Genomic DNA, 22,084 nt, shown 5'->3' with positions numbered 1-22,084 from the left:
GCGGATTCCGCGCCTGCGCCGAGTGTTCTATTGAGCGGGCGGGGCCATGACGGAACTGTTCCGTCATGAGCACAGCACAATCACGGCTGGTGACGGAGCGGTTCCGTCACCAGCATGGGTGCGCCGCGCGGCCCCCGCCCCCTTAGCACTGCGTCGGAATAGCCGCCGCAGTAAAGGGGTTAAATACTGCCCCTTGGCACACATCACTTTGCATGAAAGGGACATGGAATGGGTGTTGCTGTGGCCATTCCACCGTAACACCCAGTGCACCAGATATACAAGGATCTGTAAATCTGAGACAGCGCCAAAAACTAATGCCATTGAAAAGCAGGCATTAGAGTGGTGCAACGAGGAGAAATACTGTTATTTCTCCTCATTTTTTGCTCTTTCTACGTGTGATGCATTCTGCAACACACATAGAAGGAGCACATTATCTTTAATTATTGTTTATGTGCAGGAAAGTGTCTCTTCCTGCACATAAACAATCATCCCTGCATTGCAGGTACCCTTGCACCATAGCTCAAGGGTGTCTGCGTTGGCACTAGACAGCTTTTGTAGTGCTAGCTCATGGGCAAACAAAGGTGTGCACCACATTCTTGTGACTATGACGCATCCTGGCATTTTGTAAATGATGCAGCGCTGCACTGCTAAATTGCTTGCAGTGCCACGCACCATCATTTCTTTGTAAATATGCCCCCTAATACTCTGGGTGGTTTTGCAGCATTATTGGGTGGGGCCATCTGTAAAGTTTGCAAACATTGTGGTGAGAATAATAAAGTATTCTTATAAAAACGATAGGCAGTATAGGGGCAAAGGTTTCTTCGGAAGACAAAAATATTTTCTTAATGAAAAACCACAAAAATGAGGTTTACTAGTGAAGATAAACTTCTGCTCCACAATTCTGCTTGCAGAAATGTACACCACTTACATTTCTGAATGCAAGAACCCAATGGAAATCCGAGAGCTTCATGTTCTTATCAGGGGTATGAAGCGCTATATTGGGTAGGGCAGAAACGTGCTAAGGATGAATTCAGGAAGCCTCAGACGAACACCATAGACTAGTGCCCACTCCTCTAGCTGCCAGGCCCAGCTGTGAAGCAATGACGTTGCTAACATGTTGTAAGTGTTGTGATGTTATGTCACCAAATCTCAGTGAACATGGACCTTCTTTGTCTAAAATGGTGACCATAACATCATGTCCTACAGGCCTCCAAAGTCAAACCTGATAATTGAATAATCAGCATGGTAGACCCTTGGCCAACTTACTGAAGAGAGCCACCACCACTCTTGCATCTTGAGGCAAGATTTGCTTATTTTTATATGGTTGTTGCTTTATGGCTTCAATCCAGTGGTCCATTACCTTGCCGTGCCTTGAGATCCAGTGCTGTCATCAAAGGAGAGACCCTGTCACCCCTGCTCACGCAAGCAGTTCCTCACCAAAGGTAAATGGATATCCATTGCTCATTCTCATCCAATGGAAGGAAATTCACATTTCAGTAATTAGCTATTTTCTACACTGACATTGTATTGAGTGGGACACTTTCATGCTAGTTAAACCTTTCTAGGTGTGGTAGGAGAGGTAAGATGGCAACGCATGCCAATTTCTTAGACTATATGCCCAGAGTTACTGCACCGACAGTTGAAGTTTAGAGAAAATGGCCTCTGAGAATTGTGAGCTCAGATACACATTAGCAAACCAAAAATGTGTGACTCTCTGAAGAGTCCAGCTAATCTATAAATAGGCAAAATATATATTCGCAATAAATCGTTCTTCTCCAGTACCTGAAGGAAACATCTATGCTCCATTGCTTGATGACTACATTATGGGGCGAAAAAACAATATTCACGTTGTCACTTATTTCACAGAAGGACAAAGTCTGTGGTGATGTAAGGGTATGCTTATGATCTGTGGGCAAGTACTCATTTTTGAAATTCACAAAACGATCAGGCAAAGCAGGCCAGTGCCTGAGAGTCCAAACAATTCCACTAGAAACTGTCCTCAAGCGTAGGGCTAGGGCCACAGAGCAATTGGAAATTATTATTGTATCTTTTTAGTTCATGTGGAAAACGCCCAAGAGCTAATTAAAAGAAAACAAGACTAAACTACTCCTGTGGGCTGAACCAAGCTGTGATTGACACAAAGTTACTTAGCCAAAGAAGCCAATAGGCAAAGGAGGCTGAACCAAAGCCAATAGCGTAACACAGGCCCCCACGGTGCGGGGGACCCCTGAGCTGCAGGGGGCCCCCTCAGCACAGTACTATGGCCTGAGAGCTACTGATTAAATCCAGAGTGAGGGGCCCTCTAGGTACCTTGCAGGGGAGCCCCCTCTACGTTTGTTACTTCACTGACCAAAGCGCCATAGAGCATATATGGAATACAGGGGCATATTATCAAGACAGGTGATAAAATTATCGTGGCAGAAAACTGCCGCTAAAACGGCGATAATGGGCTTGATAATATGCTCTATGGAATTCCAATTGAAGCCCATGTTAGATGTCCTTCACATCTAACATGGGCTCCAATTGGAATTCCATAGGGCATATTATCAAGCCCATTATCACCGTTTTAGCTGCAGTTTTCTGCTGCTAAAGCTGCAATAATTTTTTTGCCTTTCTTGATAATATGCCCACAGTGTATTCGCCAAGAATAGTGCAAGCGCTATCACATTAAGCTTGTCAAAGGGATCTTTTGGGCCTTTTCATGTAAACTCAGTGTCACGCATCATTAACACCGAGAGCAGCTTTACCTCACCTTATGGAAATGTCAGTCCTGTCAATTGTGGTGTAAAATACCCAGAGGAGCTGCTTAGTGTTCTTACTTTGGCAGTGCCACATCCCTGGGCACCCATTTCCAGCCGCATTTGACATGAACAAATGTGGACATAAGTTCACAGAGCTGGAAAGCTACTTAGCCATCTAGCGTTTCAAGATTTGTATATATTTTCATTGGTTGAACATTTGGAAGAATGGTGTACCAACTGGGATGTAAACTAATATGCAATAGGTTTAAACACTATTCTCACAGAAAGCACTCTCATTGGTCATAAATGAGCTTAAATGCTCCAGTGTCAGATTAGACAGCAGATTTGGCAGGAAGTATTAAGCCCTGCTCTTGGTAAATGTCCTTAGCCTGTCGAAATATAAAACAGACTTACAGAAGAAAAGAAAGAGTGGGGGCGTCACAAATTGTTAAACATACCCCCGAAATAATAAAGAATATCTTACATGTATTAGTCTAGTTTAAGTTTTTAACCACTCAGTATCAGAGTTCAAAACAAACAGAAAAAAATGTGTCAACCTTAAAAACTAGGAACTGCCCTCAACCATCGCTGCTCTGGGGTGTTGGGCAGAGGTTGTCTCTTCCCAGGCTCATGGAGCGAAGAAGGGGGTGGAGATGAGCAGACTGCCTTCTTGCACTCCCACTTCCACGTCAGCAGCAAACGCACACAGTACACGTCAGACCTTTTTTATTTGTTATCTAGTGCGTGAATATAAAGCCCTCGCATACTTCACATTCTTTCTTTTTTGTGAGATTCCTCTGCATTCTTTTTTTTTAGCTCCAATTAAAAGAATCCTTAGCCCAAACTGCACCTTTAGTGACCCAAGCAACACCATTGTTGGAGCCTTGGTTTTGTGGATACTATCAGCAGGTCAAACCCTTGTGAACCTTCAACAGGCATCATTAATGGCATATTGTGTGCTATACGTGTATTATTCAACAACAACAAAGTACTGATACACTTATGTTACACTGCTCCATCTCAAGGTCACCTTATCTAATGTTATTTAATACCTTGGCCAAATCCTGCAGAAGGCGCAATGTTGGACGACCATCTACTACTTGAAAACTTTGTCCATTAAAAACGGAGGGGCTTATTTATGAGCCCTTGCGTCACTTTTTGTGACGCACCAGCGGCGTAAAAAATTTGCATTGTTGCACCATATTTGCAAAGTGACGCATGTAGGTAGATGTGTCACTTTGTAAACCCCTGCGCCACATTATACTTGCGCAAGGAATAATGTATGCATGGGGAGCATTCCGACGCAAGAAAGGGTCATAGAAGGGATGCAGTGAAAACTATAAGATTTCACTGCACCACTCCTAGTATACAAACGCGTCAATATCTTACGCCTTCTTCACAGCAGGCATAAGACTGACGCAGGCACATTTCACATGGGACTTGCCCATGTGTAATGACCCATTGCTGGAGTTGTGTCACTTTTGTGACACACTCCAGCAATGTTTCATTTTTGCGCCTACAGAGACGTCCGAAATACTGACGTATCTGTAACTCCTTGCGACATGATACGTCATACTGTAAATATGACGCATCATTGGTGTCGCAAGGAGGGTGCAGGGAAAAGTGACACATCGCTGTTTCCACGCAGCGATGCTTCAATTTCATAAAAGAGGCCCTGAGTTTCTACCAATTTTTACTTTGTGTTCCAACCATACCTTTAAATTGTGATTATAAAGCTCTGCTGCTATTGTCATCAGTATCTCAAAAGTTGTGAGGCTTCACTCTTAACAGAAGTCTGACTGTCCAGTCACACACAAAGAGTACACATTTCCAATTGAGATTGCTATGGCTTCACACATTTCATTTCTGAACAAACCTTCAAGTCTGTAGTTCAATTCTTTGTTCTGCCTCGACTTCATTATATCAACTCTCCTACTGAAGCTAAAGATGGCTTGCATCACTCATAAAGCATGACATTCAGGCACTCTACCTCACAAACAAGCTGGAATATGAGGTGGGCCAGTGGTCTTTACACAGGGCTAAATATTTTCTGTCGGGACCTCCGACATACAAAAAGAGAAAGCTACTGCTGTGTTATGCAACCACTCCCCTTCTAATGGTGAAGAACCTCTTAAACGTCTTAGGTTGAAAACACATTGCCAAAGTGGATCCATCTAAATGTGTTTCTGATCACTGCCCTTTCTTCCGATTTTCATGATTCTTTATTTTAGTTTCTCCCTTTTCTTTATTTCTTTCAGTCTTGTTTCCTCTCACGCTTAAGCCCTATTAGATCCCCCTTTGGTCTTATTTATCACACTTTCTAGATTCAGCCCTTCTCTCGTATGGCCATGGTTTGTTCTCAGTAATCAACTTGTACCTTTATCCGCACTCACTGGCATGTATTTACTTCAGTACTACTGTTTTACCTACTTATTTAAGTTCCAACCACAATTATAATAGATGGCAAAATGAGTTCTTCAAGGTATCGGTTCATACTTTCCTACTAGAGCAAAGCTCTGTGGTACTTCAAGAGATGACTCCTCACTGCACTTCAGAAAGAAACGTGTGGTCCACAAGCTCCTACCAAATTTGCCAATTACCTTTAGACGTTAGAAACATGCAAGCAGATCATTGAACATTCAGATACCACACCCTGGACTGCTCTGAACCCCACCTTGAGAGAAGCACCTAATATCCGCCCCTTCAGGAAATATCGAGAAAGTGAACTCTTCAAGTTGTCAGATTGTTGACAATGCTTGTAAAAGGATGGTGGATGATGAATACCAACTAGGGATACGTTTCTCGCATTCGATTGGCCCTTTAACTACCCTATCCTCTGCTAGATGCTCTCAGATCCCCATTCTACGCCCTAACACCTTGCAATGGCCACAAGTGGCGCTTACTAAAAATTCGGAATTAAAAATACATGTAGTGCAGGATGCTTTATGTTTTAAACGGCACTGACGTTTCTATGCCCATTCCGTCTGGCACTTGGTTTTATATAAAAATCACAAGGCATACAGCACATCAACAGCTCACGGTGAACACTTTAGTCCCAAATGCTTAGTGTGGAAATAAGAGGCAAGCAAAGCATTCTCTTCTTCAACCGTACACCCCTGAGCATCCATGACCAGTTAGGCCATGTCCAGCCCGGAGTGCGGCTCATTCAAGAAGCAATGCAGCTGGAGACCTGGAATAGGGCCGTCACCCCGGCATCTGAGGCCAGTAGCTGCTGGTCGCAGGCCACTGCCAGCCTGACCCAGCAGTAGCGGCGCTTGGCTCTCAATTCAGGCGCACTGATCTGGAGGAAGCTGAAGCCGCTTGTCTTAGTCAGCCCTGGGACGCTCGCCTCCCAGAAAGCAATTGGAAAACAACGGGGATGTGATAAATGGCTCTGCTAAGGTAAACTAAGCAAAACTGAGAGAGCCTTTTTGTCATGTCAGTGACACTGGCATTGGAGGAAGCAACGGGTCTAATGGGCTGTGTCGTGTCTGCTTGTGGCTGCGAAATTGGCCAGTTCAGAAGGAAATTTGTGAGCACTATTAAATTGGGTAATTGTAACGCTTGGTCTTTCCAGGGCTTAGAAATGGCATAAGAAACACAAGGCGCGGTCTTTGATGATCTGTACGAACTGGGAAGTAGGCCGGCTTAGATACGCCTACTCTCACCCTCTGCAACAGTTCATATGTTTGAGCTGTAACACATTCTCACCATGTATGAAGCATGTTTTTGAACGGTGCTATCTCCCCTGACATCTCCCACATAGGACATACTTCCAAACACACAGTTCTGGAAGTGTATCCAGGAACGAATGGAAAACGGAGGGCTGCAGGCCCTCATCTCAAATGCTGCAATACAGCAGTGCAGCATGAAGCGCTTTATGCAAACAAATAATTAACAGATGCCTCACATAGACAGCAGAAACATTCCCAAATTCGGCTTCTGAATTCAAGAAAATATTGATCAGTTCATCTGAGACATGTGGGAGGACAGATAAATAGATACACTAAGGGGCAGATTTATGAAAATGTCACGCAGCGCAGAAAGTCACCTGGCTGCGCTGCACTGGGTGACAGGGAAAGGGCAGGAATGCTCCATATTTAAGGCACTACAGTGCATTCCTGCCATTTCCCCTGCGCTGGAGCCCTTTTGGCTGCCTAGTGCCAACGCAGGCACCCTCGTACCATGATGCACCTTCCTGCGCAAAAGAAACCCTGAGAGGCAAATTCCTCTTTCTATGTGTGCTGCAGATCTTTCTATGTGTGCTGCAAAATGCAGCATACATAGAAAGGGCAAGTAAAGAGGAAAAAATACATTATTTCCCTTCGTAATGCCTCTTTGGGAAGGCTCATCTTTTTGGCACATGTAATACCTTCTCTGTTAGTGTTGAGAGTTCAGTCCTAGTGAACCCTTTGTTCTCTGTATTCTGAAACGGAATGTAATGATGATGGCGCTCATGGAATGTGGTGTTGATCTATTGGCAGTTAAACTGTTGGTGACAGCGGAGGGGTTCCTGCATGTTCACCCTCCGTTACCGGGTAGCTCATCTGTACTATTACATTTACCTTATCATACCTCATGTCTCCTGCTTGATTACTACAAAATTGACAGCGACGATCTGTGCTACACGGTGGGACCCTTCATCGCATGCAGTTGTCCTGCTGCTCATGTCTCTGCAGTTTGGTATCCTGTCTCTTGAGTATCCAGGGCTCTACAGCTCAGTTTCCTGGTTCGTGAGATCTACAGCTTGCTGGTGACAGCGGTCAGGTTTCTAGTGAAAGTGTGCTGCTCAGGTTCAAAACTTGTCATCAGTTTCCCGTTTGGATGAAACATCTGAGTGGTCACCTCTGCATGAGTTGCCAGCACATTGAGTATGGAAGTCATTTGGTGCCTTACTCTATATTTTTTATAGAGGTGCTGGTAATTTGGTCCGAGTGAAGTTCTCCCGTGGTGCATCATTAAGCACCTACTTACCTCTCGCTCTAGTTGTTGAGCTGTGCCAGTTTGGGAGGGACTTTCACTCATTTTTGGTATTGCGTTCCTCACAGATATTACAAAGTTCCCCTGTGGTGTACAAGAAAGCACGCAAGTTACCTCGAACTCAAGTTGTTGATCTGCTCCATCTTGGGAGGGTCTTTTGCTCATTTTCAGATTTACGATCCTCACGCATATTACGCCTCCTGTTGGCATGCCTGATTGGTACACCAGAGATGGGCGGTCATCTTAAGTAAGAGCATCATAATTACTCACACCGAGGCTATGCTAACTCTAGTCCCAAAGAAAGTGTAAAGAAGTATCTGCAGAAATGTCAGAACTAAATCTAGTCAGAAGAAGCATAGTCATTGGTCAACGCATGCTTGCCTCCGTTCCCCCTCTTCTACATAATGTCTTTAAAACAACACATCCATCAGCCTCTCAGACAAAGTTGAACTCACTTCCAACTAGTTTGGTTTAAAAAGTTGGTTTAGTAGAAGTTAGCAAAGTACAGCATAATAAGGCATTCAAACCAATAACAAAAGATAGGGAAAAAAGGGAGGGAGAAAAGGGGGATAATATAGCAAGATAAACATTCATGGTCAATTTAACAACAATTTTAGGATAAAATAGAATATTACTATGCAATAATATTAGAACAGAAAGGAACATCAAGGAGGTTTTTGAACTCCCTCCGTATTAACACCTTGGCTGCTAGGTGTTTTCCCCCCCTGTGCTGGAAACTGCACTTAGGCTGCATTCATGACGAGCTCAGCTCGTCATCAGCACAGCTCAACTGTGCATCATGACGAGCTGAGCTCGTCATCAGCATCGAAAGGGTTAAGGAGTCGTTGAGATGAGGATTGCTCTTATTTGTCCAAAAAGTTGTGATTGGAGACCACAAAACAGAATATTTAAGAACCAGCGAGAGGGGATGACAGTATGATGTCTCAAGTCTAAGGTTATGACAAACTACATACCAACAAGCTTGAAAGGATAATTTAGAGAAATCTTTCCAATTCTTCGTTATTTGTTAGAATACCACTCCTAGCAATAAGCAGCAGTCCAACAGTCAGCCAGACTTCCCAAGAAAACATTAATTATGGAAAAGGATATTGTGGAGTTAAACATTGAGTTAATTTGCCTCCAGACTTGCATCCAAAACATATGTACTAAGGGGCAAGTGAATATGAAATGGTTGATGTCTGTATGGTGTAAATGGCAGGGCCAACAACTGTCAGGTATATCTGGGTATGTGCGATGAAGTGTAGCAGAATAGAAGAGTCTGTTATAAATGTAAAATAAAGTTTGTGTAGTGTTAGCAGCTTGGAAGGTTTTCTGTATTTTTGTTCAAATATGTCTCCATGTTGAAACACGCCAAGTTACTTCTAAATCATGTTCCCAGGTTAATTTGGTGTTAGTTTTAGGTCTGTCCAAGGAGGACTGTTATAAGAATCTGTAAATAGTTGAGGCTTTTGGATTTGTGAGAGGAAGAGTACCTAACGTGGAAGAGGATGATGTGAGTTGGCTGATTCACGATTATAAACAATTGTAAGCAGGAATTATAATGTTCTTTAGTAATTTAAATTTACTATAAAACAAGAATGGAAAATTAAAAAAGATTTTGAGCTTGTGGGAAAGTAAGAAAGGAGTTACTGATAAAATTTCCAATAAAGAGGTTTGCTATTGTGTACTAAATAAGTGTTATTCAATCGTAGAATTGAGGAAAGAAACAGTATCTTTGGGTCTACATGACAATGAAGGTTCTAGTAATTTACAGAAAAGTTTAAAAAGTGTGGAGAGTTTTGGAGAGTATCCAAGGTTTTCTAGAAAAAGCCAAGTATTCACAAAAAGTGAAAGGAAAGAGAAAACATTTCTCCAAATCTGTCCATAAAGGAGAAAATTCTGAGGATGCTGAAAGTCAATGAATGTATGTTTCTAAAAGGAAAGCTGAGTGGTATTTAAGAAAGTCAGGAAAATTAACACCACCGTCTGATTTTTGAAGTTTCAGTTTCAGTAAAAGATATAAAGGATTCTTTTTTCATTCCACAAAAATTAAGAAAGTATGGAGTTGATTTGTTGAAAAATTTCAGAGGGGATAGATAATAAAATGTTGTAAATAGTGAATAAAACAATAGGCGCCAACATCATCTTTATAGTATTGATGCGACCGCACCAGGAGAGGTGTAAAGGATGTTAATTTGTTCATGCCATTATCTAGGTTTAATGAAATAGAAGTTTTGATTACGAGCGAGAACCATAACCCTAGTTATTTGATTTTGGTTTGTTCCAGGAAAACTTGGTAATTGAAAAATCTGTCTTTCAAAAGTAAATTTGTTGAATAGTAAGATTTCACTTTTATCATTGTTTAATTTATAGCCAGGAACAAGAGCAAGAAGCTACTTTGTGGAGAAAGACTGGGATCAAAACTTGGGGGCGTGATATAAATGAAAGAATGTCGTTGGTGTAAACTGACGTTTTAATCTGATGAGTTTTCCATGAGATGCCTTGAATATCTTGATATTTTCTTATTCTGAAAATGAAGGGCTGTAAAGCTAGATAAAAAAGAGAAAGGGGGAAAGAGGACAACCTTGACAAACTCCTCTGCCCAAAGTGAAATAGGGGTAAGTAAGTCCATTGGCAAAAATAGCTGCCTGAGGAGCAGCACATAGAAGGGAGATTAGTTTAATGATTTTTGGTGCAAAAACAAACCAGTGAAGAGTATGGAAAATAAAGGACCAATCTTTCCGTCCGAAAGCCTTCTCAACGTCTAACGTAGTTGCTAGTAAAGGGTCAGGCAAATGCATGGATTTAGAGATAACATCGAACATTAGATGAGTGCTGTCAGATATATATATACCTTCCATTTAACAAAACCAGATTGCTCCTTTCCAAGAAGCTTTGGTAAAAAGGGTTCTAAATGGAGGGCTAGAGCTTTCAAAACAATCTTATAGTCAACGTTGCCAAGAAAAGTAGGTCTATATTTTTGCAAAGTTGTGGATTTATCCCATCTTTTCGAATAAAACATATACGAGAATAAGACATATGTGCCTCTATTAAATATCCAGCTAAATTACCTGTGTTGGAAAAATGAGCAAGGAGAAGAGATAGTTTGGAAAGGAGCAATTTGAAAAGGTGCATACAAATTTGGTACTAAAGCCATCAGGGCCAGGAGCTTAATTTAAGACAGAACAAAGCATTCTAAAGTACTTCTAAATGAATACCCGTCTCTAAATCTTGAACGTTTAAGTGAGTGTTAAAGGATTTTTGTGTTGATGAAAGGTAGTTCAAGATTGTAGAGTCATAAGGGGCGTGTTCAGGGGTATACAATGTTTTATAAAATCGGGTAAATTCTTCTAATATATCCGCTTCTTTGTGTAATAAATTTGAGTGAATATCTGTGATAGATTTTATTTTATTTCTGTTCTTATTAATTTTAAGATAATACACTAACATTTTTCCTGATTTGTTTTGGCCACCATAGTATTTGACACTGGATTTGAAAAGGAACAATGATGCACTATTTGTGAACAATTTCTTTAACTGAGGTTTGGCATTGAGAAGTTGTTGTAGACAGTCCTTAGATTTGGAGGTGTATTATGTGTGCTCCAGTTTTTGATTTGTGCAAAAATGTATTTGGTTTTAATGGCAGAAGCTTTCTTTTTTATTGGAGACAGACCTTATAACAAAATCATAAATTGATGCGCTCTAGGTGTCCCATATGGTGTGAAACGTAAGTTTGTCAGTGTGATTAAGCTGGAAAAATTAATGGAAGAAAGAAGTAAAGGCAGATATGAGTGAAGTATCTAATAAGAGTGAATTATTAAATCTCTAGTAGGTTTAAAAGTATTAGGCAAAATGTCCAATTGAATTATAACAGGAGCATGGTCAAATATTAAAATATAACCTAAGTTAGCAGAATGTAGGGTTTGCAATAATGTATGCAAAATAAAATATAGTCAATTTGTGATTGAGTATGATGGACTGGGGAAAAATAAGTATATTCACATAAAAATAAGTATGTTCATGTTAGAAATTTTCCATGCATCAATCAGTACGCTTTGTTTGAGAGCAAGAACAAACAATTTTCGAGACTTATTAGGCACATAAGCAGAATTTCTGTCAATAAATGGGTCAACAATCTGACTACAATCCCCTGCAAGAAAGAAATGATCTTCTGAACATTGTGATACTTTTTGGGAAACAGCTGACCAAGATTGAGAATTAGTATTAGTCGGCCATATAAGTTAAAAATATTATTATCTATCAAAAAATTGGTGAGCAACCAACGCCCTTCAGTATCTGTTTCCTGAGAAATGAAATGAACATTGAGAGACTTCTCGCATAAATTACAACACCATTCCTTTTACTAAAACCCACTCTCTTTTTCAGTTTCAAGGATTCTGATTCAGTAAGATGAGGTTCTTGTAGATGAGCAACATCAGTATTAGGTTGTGAAAGATGAGTTAAAACATGTTGATGTTTAATTGGTGAACCTAAACCCTTAACTTCCAAGATACAACTCTTAGAGACATAGGGAGGCAATACTGGGAAAAATATCCAATGACATGAAATAAACAAGTAACGTAGACCAAGTATGGAGAGATGATTGGGGAAAAGGAGAGAAAGGAAGATAGAAAAGACTCAATGATAAAAGAACAATAGCAGAAAAAGGAAATAAAGGAAAAGGATATCAGAGACAGTGAGAAATAAAGACATAATGTAAAAAGCATAGGGAAGGAAACATACCTAAAGATAATATCAAAGGAGAATGGGGATGGTGAGGGCACATTGGAAAAGATAACATTGTCGGGCTCCACGGAGAGGAGACTTGGAGAACATGTGTAAACAAAGGATGGCACAGTCACAGTCTCTTAGTGGAGGGCTTTCCAGCTAGATGCTGGGATGATGGCCGCAGAGGAGGAATGTGAACTGCGAGACCCAGAAGAACAGGGCTTCTCCAATATCAGTGAATGGCAAAGAATACAGAAAACAGACTTATGCGTAGAGCCAGAGGTATACTTGAAATGTGCTTTAGATAGATTCGTCAATCTGCCCATACAACAAAAATAATTGCACTGGTATTATCTGGAAGAAAATGCACACAAAGCTGCATGTGATGACGTTTTTTGGAGAAGACTAAAGAAGAGACTATATCTTCTTGATGTGTGACAGAAATAAGCAAGCTGAATGTGCAGAAAGACTACTCCGCCCCCATAGTACTACAAATGCTTAGGAAACGGTGCTTGGCGTGAAACTCACATGCTGGGTAAACTGGTACAAAGATAAGCTGCCAATGGGAACTTTCTAAATGGCCCGCTCCATCTGCCTCAGCGCTCCAACGTTGCTGCAGAGAAAGATGGCGACTGCTGTGAAGAGGAAATGCACAGCGTGTGTAAAGGTATAACGTGGGCTCCGCTTTACTGTAAAACGATGTAGAACCATACTCCAATGGTTCACATCGCCATCCAGAGAGGATGTGGCGAGCGGCAAAAGGAGTAGCCACAGATGTGAGATTAAAGGCCATGCCGCCCTCTGGAGAGCTGCGCATAAGCTGCCTTCTTCTTTGGGTGTCAGGCCATGCCCCCCTCACTTCCAGCTTCTAAGAGGTAAATCCTTTGGTATCGGCCAAATAAAAAGAGCCTTGTCTAAGTATGTCCCAGTCTGAGGGGTTCTGAACGGGTTTCACGGGAGGGCTTAGAGACGTATTCCAGTGGGTTGCGTGTGGCATTTCCTACAATATTCTTGTACACTGTGTTCTATAAGGCGTGGTATGGCAATGTCTGGCCAATGCTTTGTATGTATATCCTTGAAATGCCTATTTCTGAAGCTTGTTTTGATTAAAGGAGAAGAATTTTTTTTTAAAAAGTATGTCCCAGTCTACGCAGTTCTTTTCTGATAAGGGTGAGCCTATCTTACCTTGGAAGCGATGGAGACAGATATTTTTTTCCTATTTGCTTGCTATTGGGGGGGGGGGAGAGCGTTTTTGGCAGTACACAAACACACCACTTTGTTACATAATCCTGGAATTGAAGGCAGAAATGTATATGAGATCTGGATGAAATGTTTTTGGGACCAGGGAAAGGAGAGCCTAATAATGTTTATGGAATGTCAGTGATGATGTTGGAGAAACATTTTTGCTCACAAATCAACGTGGTTTTTGAAAAGCACAAGTTACATGAGTGCAGGGCAAACAGAAAAAATTGGCAGTTATGTTGCATCCTTGACGACATTAGTGTGCATATGTGTTTTTGTAACAAACTCGTTGGTCTGAGCCCAGATTGTTAGATGCACTAATAACATCAAAATGTAAGAGAAACTTCTCACAAAGAATCCTGACTTGAAGGATACAGTAACCATAGTAGAAGGCATGGAAGAAAGGGTGTTGTCTTGGCAAGCAGCCTCGCTTGACCTCCAATACCATCAGCTCCATCTGACGCATCAGTGGCCATTCCATTCTTGGCTCTAATTCCCACGGAAAATGACCATAATGCGCCTCCCAACTCAAAATGGCTATGGCGCATCGTCTGATCGTCGCAGGGCATCGTGACACAACATCACTGCGGATGTCAACTCTGTATGCTTCTGTGTGACCGTTCTTCTTCAGTGCAACTGTGTACCGCAAGATTCACTGGTGACCTTGATGTGATTATTCGGAAAGTGGGGCTCCCATTGAATACAGCTCCACCGCTCCCTATACCGGTGCGTTAGTCCTTCCTTGAACACATCAGAACGCTGCCCCGCAAGCACAGCCACCAGCAAGATTTACAGTATTGCATCCATAAAGTAGTGAGGTAAGCCGGAGTCACTACTAGAAGCACTTCCCAATAAAGTATAATGCATGGATTTCCTGAGGAGGTTGATGGTCTTTCTAAAACCATCCTCAGCAGGCTCTCAACCCCAACGTTAAGATCCAAATAAATGAAGACACTTTAATGTGTAATTCCAAGAGGATATATTCAGGTGCACTGAAACAGACCACTAACCCTTCTTGGCAGCTCCCCAATCAGCTCTTAACTTGCAAGATTCAAAACACAGAACTTAGGAATCCCAAAGATGCAGAGAACACAAAGCCATCATAGATCATCTAGTTACCATTCTATTCACATAATAACTAAGCTTCAGCAAGAACATTAACCTGCGAATGATTGAACCAGGCACATTAGTTTGTCATCTTCTTCCTCATTCCTTTTCTAACATTATTGAGGGGAGCACAGCTCCCAAGACAGGAGATCTGATGTTGTTTTATTTTCTTTAATCCCCATATCATCAAGCCGCAGTCAAGCTTTGAGAGTTCTCAGTACTATTATGAGACAAGAGAAGGTTTAGGTATTTATTTCCCCCATGAGCACCTCTGCAGCTCGTCAAGGAGGAGGAGTCCCCCAAGACTTGGTGAAGTTGGATGGTGAGAAGTGCTAGGGGCACAGGGCATTGGGCACAAGCAGGTAGAGCCCTAATCCCAAGTGGAGATTTCTGGACAACGCATGGAAGAGCAGGGAACATATATCATGTTTGTATGACTCTATAGTGGTTGCAGTCAGCAATTTTGGCTTGAGACCATTATTTTATTGCAGAGCATCCATCATGAGGGCTGTGCCTATGAGGCATTTCCTGGAGCTGGTGCCTTACTGTGGAAAAGTATGGCTGTATCTTCAATTAGGAGGGATGTTTGCACCTTATATTTTCTGTAGGGGCCATGTTTGATTGTAAATATTATCAGGGTTGTGTGCACTCTAACGGCTGTGTGTCAGAAGGCGGAAGTGTTTTTGTGGTGTTGCATAAACTCAGCTCTTGGTGGGCCCATTCTTTGTCACTGGAGGGAGCAAAGGGAGGCACTTCCTGTTTAGGGACATCAAAGGAATGGGAAAAGCACAACCCAGCCAATCCCCACCTGCCTCTGCAGGATTTCTCTGAATAAATGCTAGGAAAAATAATGTGAAAACTGGTATAGGCCCTAAAAGAAAAGGGTGATGGCCATGCTTTCAAACCTGGAGCAGCTTCTCCAGTCGCAGTGTCAGATGCGTTAGCTGCTAAGTCTCCATATGACTGTTATTTTTTGTTTTTTTATATATCTTTATTGTTTTTTTGGTTTTTTATTGTTCCTTACAATAATTGCTCTCCTTCACTTTACAATATGCATGATAAGTCACAATAATTATCATAATAAACAGCAAGAAATTCTACATATTACAAACATGTGGTCTCCTTATGTAAAGTATTACTTCGCATTGTAAAGGCTTAGGTATTGCATGTCGCTACACTCACGTCCTAAATACAAATTATGTTATGTCATGTTCTCCTGTTCAATATGCTACAATATTATGACTAACAAGCAGTAGTGGTCGCTAGCATCGTGTATCAGCATTGTTGATCATATACAGTGAATCTATATATACATCCTTCACGCCGTCAGGAGATATAGTGGAAATTCTTGTATAGTCGGTTAGGCCCTCTCCAATAATACTCCACAATAATAAGGAAGGAAAGATTGTGGGGTTAAACCAATATGACATTTGTTTTCCATTAAACATCTCCTAACAACTTACTTAAAATAAAGAAAGAAAAGGGCTGTCATTGAATTAGAATTGTGATATTCTTCGCTGTGCTGCGTATAGGACTGCACGCTACTGTCTCTGCCGTGGGGGAGTTCCCCAGAGCTAGATTCAAGCTTGTGGAGATATCTGAGGGACAGTAGAGTACTGGTGTGTGCTCTGACAGGTAAGGAGGGCATGTGATCCACCGCAACAGAGGACGACCACACCACAGCTCTCGGCTGGTGGTAAGTCGCTCCCACTAATATCGCAGCTCCCACGATCTGTGGCCGCTGGCATGCATGCTATGTGGTTACTAGGTATGTGTCAACCACGTCATCAGTTCTATCACCGTTAAGTGTGGAAAGTATGATATCCCAATGTTGCGCAGTGGGAAATTTGCACAGTCCTGCTGTTTCTTCCCTATGTAGTGATGTGCTCTCTGCTTGGGCTCAGTTTGTGAGAGATCATTTCCAGCTGATCAGCGCAGGAGGGTCTGAATGCTTCCATCGCTTCGTAAGCAGCCGCTTCGCAACTATCAAACCCAAATCCTTAAACCGTGACATAACTTTATTATTCTTGATTCTCGAGTAAACCCCCCAGTATGCAGACCTCCCAGGACAGTGGCAATGCTGTATCTGTGCAAAGTGGTAGGCATGCGGTGACCTCGCGCCAATAATCGCGGATGAGGCCGCAGAACCACAGCATTTGCAATAGGTCCGCGTCTGACTGCCTACAACGCGGGCACATAGATGTAGTGATATTGAAATATCTGTTAATTTTATTAGGGGATAAATACGCCCTATGTAAGATGTAGGTTTGTATTAACTTGAATTTAGAGTTTCTCTGTATATATCTGGGGTAGGCCGAGATATTGTCCCATTCCTTGTCGGACAGGGTCGACCACGGTCCGTCTCCCAGCGAGCACGGAGGGATGTCATTGGCTTCAATGTGTGCACAAGTAGAGCCGTCACCAGCCAATGTGCTCTGTGTGATCCTACCCCCATAACATACAGATACTGTATTAATAAATGCATTGGGGGCTCTGATGTTATATCTCCCCAAAGAGTCAACAGGGCTCTCACTAAAGAGGTGTGTAATAAAAATTGTCCTACAGCAAAATCTGCATCATCCGATAGAGTCTCGAACGTCAATAATACACCATCCCTATGGAGCTCTCCTAAAGTATCTACCCCTGCCGTGCGCCAGTGTGTGAGTTCCTCCTCCAAAGTACCCGTCCTCCCTCTTGGTGTCCCTAGGAGTGGTATAATAGGGGCATATGGAATGGTAGCACGGGTGAGATATAGGCTTCTTCTGTAGCATCTGTATGCTACCCCTAAATGCAGCTGAGACGGTCTTGAGGCCTTTGCCGCAGGGTGAAACAGATGACATATTTGCGTTTGAGTCCACGGGTGCTGCAAGGTTGCTGTGTCTTCCAGACCATTGGCACTTAGCCATTTCTTTACCAATTGCAACTGGGCAGCTATATAGTATAGCTTCATGTTAGGAACTGCTAACCCTCCCTGACAAGTGGGTGCGTATAGTTTCCATAGCGCTACACGAGGCCTGCCCTTAGTCCATATAAAGTCCCTGGACATGCTCTCCAGGTCTCGCAAAATTCTGGCTGGGACGTAAACCGGGAGATTCAAGAAATAGTATAACAGCTTGGGGAGGACTATCATCTTCAATAGTGTGATACGGCTCATGACATTCAGCAGGAGTGTTTTCCAAAACTGCACTTGGGCTCGTACTGCTCAGATCTCTCTCATTAAGTTTCCTTCCAGCAAATCCACAGGTGAACGATAAATTAATAAACCTAAATACCGGAAAGTGGTGTGGTACCTCGGAAGGCGTGATCCATTGTTGCTCCCATCCATCTCCTCCATACTCGCATCAAAGGGATACACTCCAGATTTAGCCCAGTTAACCCGGAGTCCCGACATTACCTCAAAGGGTCCTCTACACATCCTCTATGGACTCAGGGGGGGCAGCAATATCGCGGACATACAACAATAAATCATTGGCGTACAGGGACTCAACATGCGTCCCATCCCCCAGCGATATGCCCCAGTTTTCACCACTGCTATGAAGCAGCACCGTCAGCGGTTCCATGGCTAGGGCAAAGAGCAGCGGGGACATCGGGCAACCCTGGCGTACCTCTCCTCACTCTAACAGGGTCTGATAGGAGCTTGCCAGTACGTATCTGGACAGTAGGGCGTTGATACAACAACTGGATCATACTGAGATAAAGGTCTCCGAGTTTATACTTATCGACCACCGCCGCCAGGTAGGGCCACTCCAGAGAGTCAAAAGCCTTTCCCAAATCAAGCACTCGGCAGCCGAAACGTGGCCATCTATGAAGCGCATACTGCTGCACCCGAAAAAATCGACGGAGGTTCAGTGAGGTGTTCCTAGTTGGAACAAAACAGCTCTGATCTGGATGCGCCAACATTTTCACCAACGGTTAGAGCCGTCTAGCTATTAATGACGCAAAGATTTTATAATCGGTGTTAAGTAGCGCCAGTGGCCGATAGGATCCTAGGGACTCAGGGTTTTTGTCAGGTTTCAGGAGAGAGGCCAATAATGCCTCATTCTGCGTAGTTGTGAGAGTAGACATATCGAGGGCAGTCTCATACATCTTCAGCAGCTGTGGCACCAAGATATGCTTATATGCTGTATAAAATTCAGTTGGTAAGCCGTCCTGGCCCGGTGACTTCCCATTAGACAATGAGAATATACTTTCTTGTGTTTCTTCCCCAGGGAGTGCAGCATTCAGATCTTCTATCTGCTTAGGAGTGGGATGTGGCAACACTATATGCTCTAGATAAGACTGCAGCTCCAGGGGCGTGACTCGAGCCCGCGATTGCGCCACAAATGCAGCATGGATATTGCGCTGCGTATATACTGTGTTTCCCACCGCCGTTTGCACAGATGTTATAGGGGATAGCGAGTCTTCTTGGCGGACGAGCCATGTTAACAGTTTACCCGCTTTGTCCCCCATATGATGTATCCGCGCGGAGTGTGCCGCATAATTGAGGCACCGCAGCCTCTCTAGTAATTGTGCATGCTTCTCTCTCCAAGTGTCCAACTGTCCCTGGGTCCCAACAATCGCCTCTTTTTCGCGCTTTGCCAGTTGCTTTTCTAATACAGTAAGATCTTTTTCCAACTGCACTCTGATGGTCGCCTGCGCGCCCAACAATGACCCCTGACCACTACCTTGAAGGCGTCCCACTCCACCAGCAGTGACGAAGCGGTGCTCGCTTTGTCATCAAAATATTGAGCCACATTAGTGGCCAAGGAATCTCAGAAAAGCCCATCTAGTAGGACATCTGGCTGTCACCTCCACATAGGGATTGGCGGTGTCTCGTTCTCCCAACCTATCTCAGCTATATGCGGATTATGATCAGAGTGTGTCTGCCCCATATAAGATGTTCTTAAGGTAACTGGTAGAAGATCAGTGGATACCATAAAGCGGTCGAGACGGACATGACGTCTGTGTGCCCCCAAATAATAAGAGTATACCCTGTTGTGTGGGTTATGGTGTCGCCACGCATCAGTCAGTCGCCAATTTGTGGCCCAGTGATTTAATGCCCTTGCAGCAGTGTGTGTGGATGTGCCTGGCAGAGGGGGGAAAGATCTATCTAATGATACGTCTAGTACACTATTGTTGTCGCCACCTAGTATCAAGGGAGTGTCATGCCATCCTGCTAATTTAAGGGAGATCCGGTCGAGGAAGGCGGCTTGTTCTGTGTTGGGCCATATACGGAGGCCAATATTATTTGCCTCTTATCTAAACCTCCCTTATCTATAACTTATCTTCCCTCTGTATCAAATGCGAGAGTCCAACGCCCGAAAAGGGGTACCTGCCCTTACCCACACCAACACTCCTCGTGCAAATGCAGAGTATTTCGTTGCATACAGTCGACCCGTCCAGCGCCTACGCAGCATTTGCGGTTCTGACTCATGTAAATGTGTTTTCTGTAGTAATGCTATCTGGACATGGTGACACTTTAAATATGAATAGATGAGGTATCGGGTGACAGATTATGAATTCTCCTAACATTCCAGTTCATAATTGTGATGTGTGCCATATCGCTGGTGGGGTAGTCGTGTATGCATGCGTGGCAGTCCCAACCATGGAGGGGGGAAGTGGTGTGGACAACTTGTCAGCCCTAAGGAGTGTCCCTCCGTACTTAATAGCAGCACATCTATCGCGACCCAACCCGCAAAATATGCCATGACAAGCCAAAATGAACACATAAAAACCAACAACAATGAATAAAAAAATGAACATTCCATCCAAGGCAGCAAATAACTGACATGTACACAAATAGAAAAAAAATACCAAAAGGGCGAGTGTGCAACAGGCAATTGCCCAAACCCTATGTGAAAGCTGCATACTGCCTAAGTCGATGGGGGTGTGCTGTGCCTTTTTATCTGAATATAGCAAAGGAAGAAGAGAGGCTCCCCGGGGCTCCTCTGTCACTGACCAATCATGGAGTATGCTGCCCTAAATCCATCAGCTAAGGGAGCAACTCCCAATGGGGGGGTTCCCAGCCATACCCAAAAAGAAATCTCAGCTAAGACTTTCTACAAACAATTGAATGAAGAATCTTAGAAGCACTGTATAGCATGTGTGGGTCGCTTTTACCTGAAATCACGAGAACATCAGCTTAACCCGTTTACCGCAGCAGCAATTCCGCTGCGGTGCGGGCGTTCTATTGCATGGGCGGGGCCGCGTCGGCCATTGGACGTGCGCAGCACTACCGAGGTAGTGCTCGCGACAACCGTTGGCCGACGGGCGCACTTAAGGAGTTAATAATTAACAGCTACTGAGGGCAGCAAATAATATAAACTTTTCACATCTAATAATGCATGACCATATAAAGCAGACAAATATGTACTTGCGTGTATAGATATGAGACATTTATGAGTCTAATCAGCTGGAGGCAATAGTGTTCATCAGACAATATTGTTAGGCATCTGAGGAGTGACATCCGGAAGCTCGTATGCGTCCTGCGCGGTGAGAGTATCATCTGACAACTCATCAGGATCTGCTTCGCTGGCTTGCTCTTGTAGGCTGGTGACGGACACATTGTCTTCTAACTGCGTTCCGCTGATGCTTGCTATCGCCTGTAGTGCGCCCTGCTGTTCCTGAAGTACCTGCTCCAAATCCGGGCTGATCTTCAGAGAAGGCGCTGGGTTCCTCTGTCTCCTTACCTTGGGGCGGTGGCGACGTGGCAGTTCACTGGTTGGCTTATCGCGTTACTGGTTGGTTACTGACATTGTTTCAGATGAAAAGTTTCTGACAAGCCAATCCTCAGCCTCTTGTGGGAGTGGAGAAGAAGTGTGTTTTCCCATTCGCCACTTTTCTGAGACGCGCTGGAAATAATAAGGAGTACTTCAAATAATTTTGCCTGAGGCGTCACTTCACTACCATGTATGAAAACATCTGATTTTGCACTTGAAAGGTATAGTCAGGGAAAAACATCAATTTATGGTTGTCTACTTGGACGTCCTGTAGCTTCCTAGTCTCCTGCAAAATTGTGTTTCTGTCCCTATAGTTCAAAAGCTGGATCAGTAGAGGTCTGGGGTTAGATCCTGTCGACAGAGGATGAACTGGCACCAGGTGTGCCCTCTCCACTATGAAATGCTGGGATAGTGTACCCTCCAGCAGGAGGTTGTGCAGCAAGGACTCCACTTATTCATCAGGGTTCCTCCCTTCTTTTCCTTCTGGCAGGCCCTCCACTCACACATTATTGCGTCGGGCCCGCCCTTCTACGTCTTCCGCCCTGTCTTCACAAAAATCCACTCTATTGAGGAGTTGTTGAATGTGTT

The 22,084-nt window shown here is 43.3% G+C and overlaps 1 pseudogene; it reads left to right on the top strand.

Moving 5' to 3' along the window:
* LOC147712082 (uncharacterized) overlaps positions 1-21,830 on the top strand; it is a 74,807-nt pseudogene extending 52,977 nt beyond the window's left edge.
* The last annotated feature ends 254 nt before the right edge of the window (positions 21,831-22,084 follow it).

The sequence above is a fragment of the Lissotriton vulgaris genome, chromosome 5, assembly GCF_964263255.1.
Source record: "Lissotriton vulgaris chromosome 5, aLisVul1.2, whole genome shotgun sequence".
In the NCBI taxonomy this organism is placed as follows: Eukaryota; Metazoa; Chordata; class Amphibia; order Caudata; family Salamandridae; genus Lissotriton; species Lissotriton vulgaris.
Note: the sequence above shows the minus strand (reverse complement) of the source record. Positions and strands in the feature narration are given on the sequence as shown.